At 36.6% G+C, this 13024-nt stretch overlaps 1 pseudogene; it reads right to left on the bottom strand.

Moving 5' to 3' along the window:
- Positions 1-8326: 8326 nt before the first annotated feature.
- Positions 8327-11175, bottom strand: LOC149751363 (THO complex subunit 4A pseudogene; annotated as a pseudogene).
- Positions 11176-13024: the final 1849 nt, after the last annotated feature.

The following is a 13024-nucleotide window of genomic DNA, read 5'->3' as shown; positions in this document are numbered from 1 at the left end:
AATCATTTTACTAAATGAAAATGGTGAACACAGAGAAAAATATCCATCGTTGGAGCTATGAGAGTGTGAAATGCAGCCTATGAGAATAGTCATTGCCACACCGATGTTTAGAAGTGTAGAACTCTAAGAATATCTGATTGGTGGTAATAAGCAATCAAAAGTTCGGCACAAGCATTAGCAGCAAACCTTGTAAAATTATCATTTAAACATGGAACCACTGACATAACATAAATTGTGTCTGTCTACTCATTGAATGTGTAACGACATTCTCTGAGCATCAATAGTTTAGGAGCTGGCAGACCAGCTGATTAAATCAGGTCTGATTGGAACCACCAGGACATTGTTTGGCAAGGTTGGTTCTTCTAGTAATCCATATGAACAGATCAAACCAGCAAGTTCCAAGCAGATAGGCCAGGTTGCATATCAGTGGCATGTTTGATTTATTAAAAGACTGTGCTGAAAGCATCTGCCAAGGTTCAAGCGAATGACATTAATTTGGCATAGAATCACTCAATCACCAAACAATAAATCTAATTGCAACCACTAGGGCATTTAAATGTAGTAAAACTTTAATATTAAAGCACCATCAGCTAACAAAAACTATAGCAGCATTGTTTAATTCAACTAAAATGGAGCAGACAATTAGAACATTTTGGACTGGACATAAACCTATCAATTCAATGCCTATCCCAGATTGACAACATTGGGCACGTGTTCAAGCCAAAATATTGCACAAGCATGGGGATGCTTGCAGATGTGTTAGGCTGTGAGCTCCTAACACTTATGTTAGGACTCAAGATCTACAAGGGAAAAAGAAAAATGAACAAAGAAACCCTAGATCTACGATAGGCGATCATTACCTTCTTTCTGAGGCCCGAAGTCCCGGGCTTCTGCCCCTCAAAAGGAGACGTCTCCTTCCGAGTCACCGTAAACATCACCATTTTCTCCTTCTTTCTGTCGAGATTGCGATCAAGATCGACAGAGTGGGCGAGAGGTGGGGAAAGAAAGGAAAGATAGACACGGGAGCAACGACGGAGGACGTGTGGTGACGAGAAGCGAGCACGGATTTAAAGATCCAGAACATCTGGAATTTAAAGATCGAAGCAAGAGAAGAAGATCCCAAACCTGGCCTTGTCCCTGTCCTTGCCGGCTCCAAACTTCAAACGCCGCGTGATGCCTATCTGCGGCGGAGGAGGCGGGAGATATCCACAGAGAGGAGGCCAACGGAGAGGGGGAGGAGGGGAAGGAGATGCGGCGGAGGAACGCGATTTGGGTTCGCTCGAAGGAGGGGAATGGCTGAGATCGGCGGAGGAAGGGGGGAGTCGGTCGGCGTGAGCTAGCTAGGGATAAGGGATTTAAGGCTGCGGAGGGAGAGGGTCGATCGGGTTTTGTCGTGGGAGATATAAAGTCCGACGACGCTTATAAGCGTCGTCGCATTTCTCCCTTATGCCGACGCTTATAAGCGTCGGTGATTCCATAAAATGCGTCGGCGGAAGATTTTTTACCGACGCTTTCTCAAAGCGTCGGCATTTACTGTTGCAAGAAAAAAAATTGCCGACGCTTTTATCTAGCGTCGGCAATTTAGAGTCGGCAAACACCTTTTTTGTTGTAGTGTGAAAAAAGGCCGGGGAGGCCATGGGGAGAAAGAGGAAGAGGAGAGGAAACCATGGGGAAAAGAATAAGGGCTTGGAAGAGGGCATTTTTGTTGAGAGAGGGGGTATTTTTATCTTTTATGACAACATTCCGATGATGATGGATGGTTCATAGTCCCATTGAGGTATAATTTTAGTTGGACCAAGTCCACCACTGAGTTGGGGGACTAGTCCAACCGCAAAGCAACATGCATGGAAGCACATATATTGTGCTCTTTTCTAATTTGCCCGCTCTTATGCATGTTGCTTTGTGGTTAGATTGGTCCACCAGCTAAGCAATAGACTTGGTCCAACCAATAATTACTCCACACTAAAATATTTTGAAAACTTGAAAGATCCCTTTGAAAATTTTTAAAAAGAGAGGATGTAAGTGAACCCATGTGAAAATATATTTTTTCTTGATATTTTTTTTTCCACATTTGCTCACCTTCAAATATAAGGGATAATAATATGTATGTTTAGATCAAAAGAAAAAGAGGGTGCCACAAACTTGCCTCTATAAAACTAAAAATGAGAGTTTAATTTTTTTTCATTTTCTAAGAGCAAGATTTTCTCTAAAATACTTGTTAGTTAGTCATGAATTAGTCTATAGGAATCCATTCGAGCCTAGCCCAAATACAATCCCATGCTTGAGTAGCCTACCTATGTTCAAGAAAAATATATTGAAGTTATGAAACTCGATAAGGGAGCCAGAGTTTAGATGAACACTAGCATAAAATCTGCAATGCATGGGATACATTTTTTACTTTTTTCAACTATTCTTGAAATGTAATGTGAAATAGGTAATAGAATAGATGATCAAATAGAATATAGAATACAATAGAATATATAATAGAATATAGTATAATAGATATAAGACCCATACTTAATCTTCTTATCCAAAACAAAGTAATGATATCATTAATATGTACGTCTACGTGGCCACTGAAGAGCTTAAGACAAGTGGAGCCTCCATTTTAGATATAGATAATAGATAATAAAACAAAACAAATATAAGCGCTTATTTATTATCTAAATTAAATAAAGAACCATATTAATGATATCATTACTACTAGTATCAATGTGGCAAATAGAGAGCTAGCACAAGTTGAGCCTCCATTTCAATATATATGCTAGCTTATAAACTATGCAATACGTGGGGCATGGTTTATTTTCTTTTTTCAAACAAGTTTTGTAGGATATAATTAATATACTTAATGTAAGATACACTTACACTTGATATACTTATTTAAACTATGTCAGAAAATAAAATTATTCTAAATGTACTTTACATATTTCCAATGAAAAATTTGTTAGATTAGTTCGCATAAAATTGGTTTATATTTTAGAGTTTCTCATAAGAGTAGGGGGAAAAAAACATGTGACTAAGATATGCAATAATACTTTTGGGGTATTTCTCTTTAGGATTTCTATCTTCAAGTATTTTCATGGTATTTATTGATTTATACTAATTGAACAAATTTTTTACTAAAAAAATATTTGCTCCTCTCTAATTTTGTAATTAAAATTTAAAATATCTTATTTCAAACTGTGTATATGAATTATTCTTATTTTCAAGCTCTTGTTTCTACTTTTTTAATTCCCTCCTTGCTGGAGATTAAAGTAAGATATCACTTTTATTGATGTATATTGTTTGATTTGTGTAATGCTTTATCTTTAAATTTACAAAGTATTATCTAAATTAAGTTGCCCTTTGACTTATTTATTCATCATCCTATGTTTAACTTTTTTTCTCCTCTCTCTCTTAACTTATTCCATTGATTTCATCTTTGATATAGTTAATACAATGTTCTATTATTTGATTTGAAGCATGGATGTTTTCTTACTGCTATTTATACCTTGTTAAGGTCTACTTTATAGTTTCTGAAATGTAACATGTACTTTAGTTTTTTTTTTCTTTTTTTGGTATACAGTTGTTTCTTAATAATATTATGTTTATGTTAGATGAGTTATCCAATATATAGGTAAGATCTACAATAAATAATTATAATTGTATAGAATTTTAGGTGTCTTGAATATTTTTAAAGAAGATTATATATAATATATAACGACAATAATAAATAAATGACTTGATAACTATACTATATCCAATCAATATAATTATGTATTGTATTACTGTTAGTACAATAAATTTTATATTTGTTACATTTAGATTATATATACCAAATTTTACCTAATTATCTAAATATATCTAATATATGATAAATAATATAATCTATAATAACTAATAAATTATATTATTAATTATCATATACATATTATAATATCAGAATATTGTACTAAATAAGAATTATCTTAGGAAACCACTGTTTCTCCATTAAGTAAAACCATTTTGATTGCTCGATTAGCTCCTGTTGATCAACACTGTAAGATAGTGGGCCGACCATACCCATGTAAACAATGCTATTCGGAAACTTTACAACTCCAACGTGGTCAAAGGTGGGACCTGCTCTCCTCTTGCAGTCTCCAGTAATGACAAGTTTACTTTAGTACCGGTCAAAGAAAGCCCACCACTAGTCAAAGAAAAGTGATTGCTTTCATAAATCAACTGCTAGCTATCCCATGATTAGGGACTACCAAATCAACGGATCTAATTTACTTAGTCACCTCGAATTTTGAAATACATGATGCCTATTAGTCTGCACGAGCTTTACGCACAACCAAAATCCCAAATCCATACAATTGCAACTAAAACTCACCCTGTTCTCTTTAAACCCCTCATTTCTCTCTCTCTAACCTTAGGATTAGTCTGCATCTCTTCTCTCTCACCCTCTCTTTTCTCCCAAATATAAAATTGCCCTCAACCCAAGAAGTATTTTCGCGTGAAATCTAATACTATGTATACAAGTGGTAGATGACCATTTATACACGTGGCTGATAGAGAGCTCTACCAAAGGAGAGCCTCCATTTTAGTGTGCGCACTTCTTTACGTTTGAATGTGGCAAAAAATTCAATAGCGCACATTTTAGTGGGCTCCATGGGATGGCTCATCTTATGGATATGTACCATCTAAATACATCTATCTATCTAAAATAAAAATTATCAAACAAAAAAAATCCAGAATTTATTAATTAAGCATCTATCTCTTAGGATACAAAAATAATTATGAGAATTTATTAACTAAGTGTTAAAAATGAAAGCATCCATCTCTCATATTAAAGAGAGAGAGAGAGTGAGAATTAAGTTGGTCTCATGCTCATGTTGAAGGCATGAACAAAAATCATATGGGATGGACACGAGAGAAAAAAAATATAGGGTAGACTTTCTATTTTACTATATTATCTCTAATGCCCATCTAAAAGAATAAACTTAAAAGTCAAAGACTCATTTTACTAATGGAGTTTTTGTTAGTCTTGTAATTATAAAAGAAAAAACACGACATGCTCTTTCTTATTCATTTTTAGAATGTATTTTTGTCGGCATATACTACATGGACAGATGATACATACTAAGCAGATTAATTATCTACTAAGTTAATACATATATTTAGATAAATTAATACATAGTTTCTAGAACATAGTGTTCACTATACATAGTATATATTTTTGTCGGCATATACTACATGGACAGATGATACATGCCAAGCAAATTAATTATCTACTAAGTTAATACATATATTTAGATAAATTAATACATAATTTCTAAAACATAATGTTCACTGTACACAGTATACGACTAGATGATACATATTTAGTAAATTAGTCATCTGGTAACTTAATACACTTCTCTAAATAAATTAATATAAGTTTTTGAAACATCATATTCACCATTATACACTACATAGATAGATGATACACCTATCGACTTTCTGATACATACTGTAAGCCTCTTTGGTCCATACCCAGCAGTGATCTAATACACACCTTCAGGTAAATCGATACATAATTTCTAGAGCATGCTTTTTATCAATATACTTTATATAGTCAGGTGATACACATCAAGTAAAATAGTCAACTAGCAAGCCAATAGATATGTCTAAGTAAGTCAATCATGGTTTTCAGAATATGGTATTCATCAAGTACCGATACACAGTTTTCTAACTTTGTCTAGTTTACTAAGTGTGTATCACTTGGCCGTAAACTATATATTGTTGAACACCATATTTCGAAAACTATGTATCGATTTCTCTAGAGGTGTATATTAACTTGCTATATAATTAATTTATTTGGTATGTATCATTTGTCCATATAGTGCATACCGATAAATAGTACATTCTAAAAATGAGAAAGAAAGAGGATGTTTTATTTTTTTTTAATCACGAGACTAACGATTCCATTGATAAGTTTTTGACTATTACTTTTTTTTAAGATGGATGCCAGAGAAAATATGGCAAATAGGAAGCCTCCCCATATTTCTTTCTCTAATGCTTGCCCTATGATTTTTGTTGAGCAGGTATACTAAGCAAAAAAACAAAAAAATCACTACCAGAAAACACGCGTATAGTGACGGAGATTCCCGTCACTAAAACGTATTTTTGGTTACTAATATGGAATTTATGACCGGAGCTCCCATTACTGAATTGGTTACAAAAATATGCGTCACTAAATTTTCAGTGACGGCGGCGATTCCCGTCACTAAACTCCGTGACGGAACCGCCGTCACTAAGCCGTTACAAATCTAAGAATTAAATATTTAAGAAATTACATATTTTTCGTCAGTATCCAGTCGCTGAGTTAGTGACTAAGGTAACTAGGTCACTGATGTTGTCACAGAATTCGGTCACAAGTTTGGTCACTGATCTGTCACAACCTTCAGTGACAGATTTAGCCGTCACAGACATGGTCACAAATTTTGTCGGTAAATTTGTTATTAATCCCGTCACTGACCTAGTGACAAGGTTACTGTCACTAATTTGTCACAAACCCTCAGAGCAAAATCAATTTTTATTAACCAAAATCCTGTCACTAATTTTATAGCTGCTCGTCACAATACTTGGTAAACAATTCAATAACCAAAATTTGGTCACTGATCACAATCCAATAACTTGATACATTTGGTACATTGATTGGCTCATAATAATAATAATAATAATAATAATAATATCATTAATAGCAAAGGCATTCAACATTACGCAAAAGTCATTTAACATGTCATTCAAAATAAGCATTAACATGTCCTAAATCCATCAAAATCAAAGTCTAAAAGTATGTCATAGAGATCAATAAAGATTTCATTCCTCCTAGGAATGTAAAGACCTATCATCTAAAGCAAAAGCAATCATAATGAAGCATGATCAGCAGAACCAGAATCACCATTACTCCTCTGATCTGCATGCCTTGATCCAAAGCCAATCTCTTCTCTCATCTTTTGAAGAACCTCCTCTTGCCATTTTTTCTTTTCATGCTCAAGAATATCTAAAAGGTCTTCACGCATGTACAGCTCTGGAGCTTGACTTGTAGAGGTGGAAGAGGATGATGATTGCCCAATAATTCCAGTGAGATCCTCCAGGGGACTAATGCCATAGACATGGTCATGAGTTGGGACACCAGTTGCCTCAAACCACAAGTCATAATCATGTGGTGGAGCATCTGAGGTGGAGGCATCACCATATTTTTTGGAGTATTCTGCTGAATACTTTGCCTGCCAGTTGATTTGAAAGAAGAGAAAAACATTATGGTGGATCAAACAAGAGATAAACATGAGCAAGCTCAATAATATTTATGAATCATAAAAAAATTATACTTACCATGACAGCTTCACTTCTCTTATCTACATATCCTCCCATGCCTTGCTTTGTCTTATGCGTCCGATTAAAAGATTCAACTATTGTTGGCTCCTTACTGAACTTTATTTTCTACAAAAGAGAAAAGAAAAAATTCATTAACATATAATGGGCTGATTTGAGATGATTGAACAATAATATAAAAATTATTATAGAAATCTAATTGAATAAAGATGTGTACCAGTCGTTTGTCATAATTGACAAATGCGATTGATCCTCCACAGTGTTTAGAGATGCTACCATTCTTCATGGTGTTTCTATTGTTTTTGTTGGCTTCTGATTTCTTCTTCCATTCTAGGAAAATCCAAATATCAATTAGCTTATTCCAAATTTTCTCTAGAAATCCAATTTTCTGACAAATGCGATTGATCATTCAGACCCAAATCTTAGAAGCCAGCAGACTTGCTCACTGGATTCGGGGATTTTTTATCAAAAGTCCAATATTGTTTTGCTTAATCAATAGAATTTTCATAGAGTTTCCTTCCACTTTTCCTCTTCTTTGTTCCTTGTGCTCTCTCTCTCTCTCTCTCTCTCTCTCTCTTTCTCTCTCTCTCTCTCTAACGTTAGTTATTCACCGAATCTATGGCCAAGGTATATCTAACTGAAGTTAACTAAAGAGCTGAAGAAGCAAACATCCAACAGAATCTGAATTCATGAGTCCACAAATATAAAAGTCCAAGTATCAAGTCCTTAAGATATGTATCAAGTAATAAAAGGGTTTTCAACTTTTTGCTTATCCTGGGTGTTAAATTTTCTGGTGTGCTATCCTAGTTTATTATATTAAAGAAAATCCAAAGAACCACTAAAGAAAATTATAGAACAGAACTATCTGGAATCTACTGACTATGTCGGCTGTCATCAGCAATATGCTAAGTTTCCATCAATAGGTAAACAAACGAAAGAACGTAGAAAATCCTCTTCAAAAGCAACACTCTGAACTTTTTTTGCCCAAAGAAGATCGAAAGAAAGACAAGAAAGAACAATAGATCCTAAGAGTAGTATCACAAAGTTTCATACATAAACCAAATCAAATAGAAAGGGTAGAGAAAACAACCTTGATATCCTCGTTCGAGACCCCGTAGTCCAAGTTGGAGATGTAGAGCTTGGTGCCCGTCTCTATAGCTGCTGCCTTAGCCACCGGCGCCGGATAACCCCTCATCGGGCCCGAATAAATATCATGCTGCCATGCCAAATCCGAAGCCTGGAATGAAGATTGAGTGAGAAACTTTAGATTCAAGAAGAGAAGGCCGCGAATCGAAATCTGGCAGAGATTGAGATATCCGGAGGGGACCGTGGAAACCCTACTCGTACCTTGCCGATGGAATAAGTGTTAGCATCCCTCATATGCCATGAAAATTTCGAAATAATTTTCAGATTGCAGCGGAAAACATATGCGGGATCCGTTCATTGCATGAACATGTTTTAAAACCTTTCGTTTGTAGATAGATTAGAATTAAATTATTTTAAACCATTTTAAAATCATTAAGAAGATCAGATCTTCACCTTATGCGGGTAGATGGTCTCCGCAAATCTGATTCACGTGGTATTTGATCAAGGCTCAGTGGAAGCCGCACACGCGTCCGGCCTCTACGGGTATCCACACGAAGTATTGAACCGATCGAAGCTTTCGTATCTCCCCAGGGTGCTAGCTCCCTTGCAAAGATGGCTTTTGATGGCTGAAGTCTTCCCTTTCAATCAACTCTTGAATGCCTAGGGAGGAGGAGGAAGAAGGATGGATCAAAAGGAAGGAGAACAAAAACCCGTAGCCTTTCCTTTTTCCTTTGCATTGGAACCGAAGAAGGAGATGAAGGGACCACGCTTCACAAGCTTTTCTTCCCTTCTTCTTGCGGCTGAAAAGAGGTATGGAGAGGGGCTACTTGCTGCCGAAATCCCAAAGAAAATTGGCTTGAAGGAGGGGTCGAAATCCCTTCTCTTTTGAAGACCATAATAGATAAGGATGAGCTCCTACTTTTTAGGAGCTCATCATTATCATATTAATTTCCAAGAGAGGAGGGGCGTAGCCGCTCCTTTTCATCTCACCCAAGCAAGGGAGGGGCGTGGGCCCCTCCCTCTTCTCCCTTCTATTCTCAGACCCCACTTAATCACATTAAGTGGGGTGGGTTTAGCCACATTCATAGGAACTCAATCCTTTTCTAAAAAGGATTAGATGAATCCAATTCAATTCCTCCAAATCCTAATCCAATTAGGATTTAATTGAACCATGACTCTATTGAACTCTTCAATCCTAATCCAATTAGGAGTCATGAAATTAATTAGATTAAATTTAAAATTAATTAGGACTTAAGAAAATCCTAATCTAATCAGAACTTGTTCAAATTTCAGTCCTAAGACAATTAGGACTTTAGAAATTCTATTCCAAGTAGGACTCTAATTTAATTTGAAATCCTAATCCAATCAGGACTTCATGAATTCCACTCTAAGTAGGATTCATAATCAAGTCCAATTAATTAAATCCAATTAATTAAATTAAATTGCAATCCGATTGCAATTATTCCTTCTTCTAACCACTAACTCTTAGCGGGTTTTTATTTATCAATCTAATTGATTATTTGTGATTCCTACTCACATTCAACCATCGGATCGGTTATTACCTCTAATGTGTGTAACCCCATAGGTTCTATTCTGACTGGTAGTGAGAATATTGCAATCTCTATTACAATATCATTGAAAACTCCTTTCAATGGGTTGAAACAATTCCAACTCAACTTACCAGGGATTATCGACCATCAATATGATCCCTGTGAGTCTCACCATCCACCAGTGACACCTAGCAGTATGTAGTGGCCACCCAGCAGAATAGAATGATGAACCTCTAAGTGCAGTTATCGTATGATACAGTCCTTCTATCGTGGATCCCTACAGACCGGAGGTCATGGATAACTCGTCAAACCCCGTCGTCTGTCATATGTCTAGATTTGTTCGACTTGAGTTCGAGAGTAGAAAACTCTTTTCCACTATATATTCTGCCCTGGGCAAGGTCTTAGAACTCAGTCTAATAAATCACATAGGATCACTCCTCATCTATCAAGGTCGATAGATTTCATGTAAGTGCATACCCTACTCCTACAGTGAACCTACTGCAGCCAATCTACACAACAAGGACCCATATGACTAGAGACCATGTATATGTGCAGTCAAACTACAATAACCTCACTGTGAATAGTCGAAGCACCGCAGGTCAAAGGACCAGTCACACTACTGCAACATCAAGCAAGTCACTGACGAGTGGATAGACATCCAAGTGACTTCTTGTCTTGGTCATGCTCAGTACCCTTGTTCTCTAACAAGCACCTGCACTATCACTTCAGTGTCCCTACACTGTGAACTCGAGTCTCGTCCATCCATAAGGAAAGCGATCTGTGCACTGATCGGATCGATCACCGTCCTCGTGATGATCCATTGATCAGGAGCATTTAGAAATTAATCACCAATGATACATGGATCAAATTTTCAACTCTTGAGAATATGTATCATCATCTTATTAATTTTTTGGACGATTCATAGACACATAAACAATATGAATGAAAAGATACCCATTTATTATTCAATAATAATAAAGTCAAGTACAAATTTATGTCCCAGAATTTATAATGTATCCGCCAGATTGGCTTCTAGGGCATACATCTAACAATAAGGGGCGGAGCGGTTCCTGGAGCGGGTGGGGAAGCATCGGGCGGGGCCGGTGCCGGACCCTCATCCCCAGCCGCGGAAATTTCCGGCGGAGGACGTCTTGTTCTTTTTGATCATGTCATCAAGGGACATGTCCAAGCCGCTCGACATGTCGGCAGGATCGAAAAGGGGGAAATGGGATCAGCGAGCTAGGTTTTTGAGGAGGAGGCGGTGGATTTGGGAGGAGAGAAGATTGGGGGAACTAGGGTTTGGAGGAAAGGGTAAGTGGGAAAGGGCCGGGGTATGAGAGTGGGAACTAGAAAGGGAGCAACTGCCTAGGGAAAATGAAACGGAGTGAATTAGACCGTGTTAAGAGTAACCTAGCAAACATATTTTATATAAATTTATTCGTCCTCATCGACATCAAAGGTGTCGTGCAGCTTGTTATCACGTGGTTAATATTTATTCATTAAACTTTATTAGCTATTTGTTGATTAATCTTTAGATAATTAGTCATTTGATTGCATGCACATGCTTGAACTTGCTGTTCACACAGTTTTACTGATTCGAACATGCACTGTACTTGTTTTGTATAGACTTAAGTATACAAACTAGCATGTAACTCACAGGATCCATGAGGTATGTTTTCTTTTTTTAAATTATTTTTAAAATATAAAATAGCAATAAACTAAATTATAATAAATCAAAGGGTTTGATAGACAAATTTTTTACATATTAAACAATAAATTTTAATGATAATTTTTAAAACAATAAACATCCAAGGCATCAGACTCCTGAGTAATGAAGGCAAGTTAAAATTGTACATGTTTGACACAATTGGAGCAAAATGATCGAACACAGTTGATACATAAAGGTGCAATGATGAAGATCATAAGCCAGAGGCCATCATTGTGAACAAGTTCTACAAATGTGGAGAATAAACCAAAGATTTCATAATCTCATACCTAGATTTGGAAGTAGATGGGTTTCCTCTCGAAAGCCATCGACCACCTCACAAATACCGCCTCCAAAGCCTCCCACCTTCATCACCGAGTGGAAAGAGGGACAAAACCTACAGGCGTCTCAACTTTTAAGGGAAGACGATGAAGACTTGGGGAGGAAAGAGGGACGAAGATATGGACGAACTCGGGGAGGAAAGACGAAGAGCCGAAGACGAAATGGATTGCGGGCGTGCGATTTGTTCTGGCTATTGGGCCTGAGGCGATGCCTCAATGGGTCATGGACTCATAGATAGGATTACTGATGGACCCATCATCTGGGTTCTAAATCCTAGAGGATCCGATTTGATCAATTATTTAATCAGATATCCGAATCCGAATTCGAAAAAATAGATCTATCCATATCCGTATCCGTATTTGGAATATTTTTGAACTAACTATCCGGATCCGATCGAATGAAGAAAACAGTATCCGAATCTAACCCAAATCAAATACAGAAACAGATACGATCAAATGAAGAAAACAGTATCCGAATCCGACCCGTTTTTAGCCTTAGGCGGAGCATTCCAAATAGTTTACTGCCATTAATCACTAGGGGTGCAAATGGGGCATCGTTTGTGGCCGGCGCCATGGGATTTGGGAATGAGAAGAAGGGATTTGGGTTTTCTGGAGAGTGATTGGAATTTAGGCTATCGAACGGATTTGGGCGGGGCGGCGGGCACACTTAGTTTCATTTTGGATTCCCTCTTTTTATCTTTTTTTCTTAATTTATAATTACTCAAAAATAATATTTTTAATATTTTTGGAATTAAAAATTAAATTTGGTGACGGAAATTTCTGTCAATAACCCGTCACTGCTAAAAATAATCTTTTAAAAATTTATAAACACTTGGGTTACGATATTTGTGACGGCTAAATTTGTTATTGTTTGGTTGCAATTTCGGTTACCAGTTTTTTGACAGATACTCCGTCACTATGGTGGTTACTAAGTTTTGGCGCCCATCCTACCTTTATATTCTGTGATCGGTCTGTCACTAATTTGTCACTAAGTTTATACCACG

The sequence above is a fragment of the Phoenix dactylifera genome, chromosome 14, assembly GCF_051530095.1.
Source record: "Phoenix dactylifera cultivar Ajwa chromosome 14, Ajwa_hap1_PhDact_Kaust_v1.1, whole genome shotgun sequence".
NCBI classification, from domain to species: Eukaryota; Viridiplantae; Streptophyta; class Magnoliopsida; order Arecales; family Arecaceae; genus Phoenix; species Phoenix dactylifera.
Note: the sequence above shows the minus strand (reverse complement) of the source record. Positions and strands in the feature narration are given on the sequence as shown.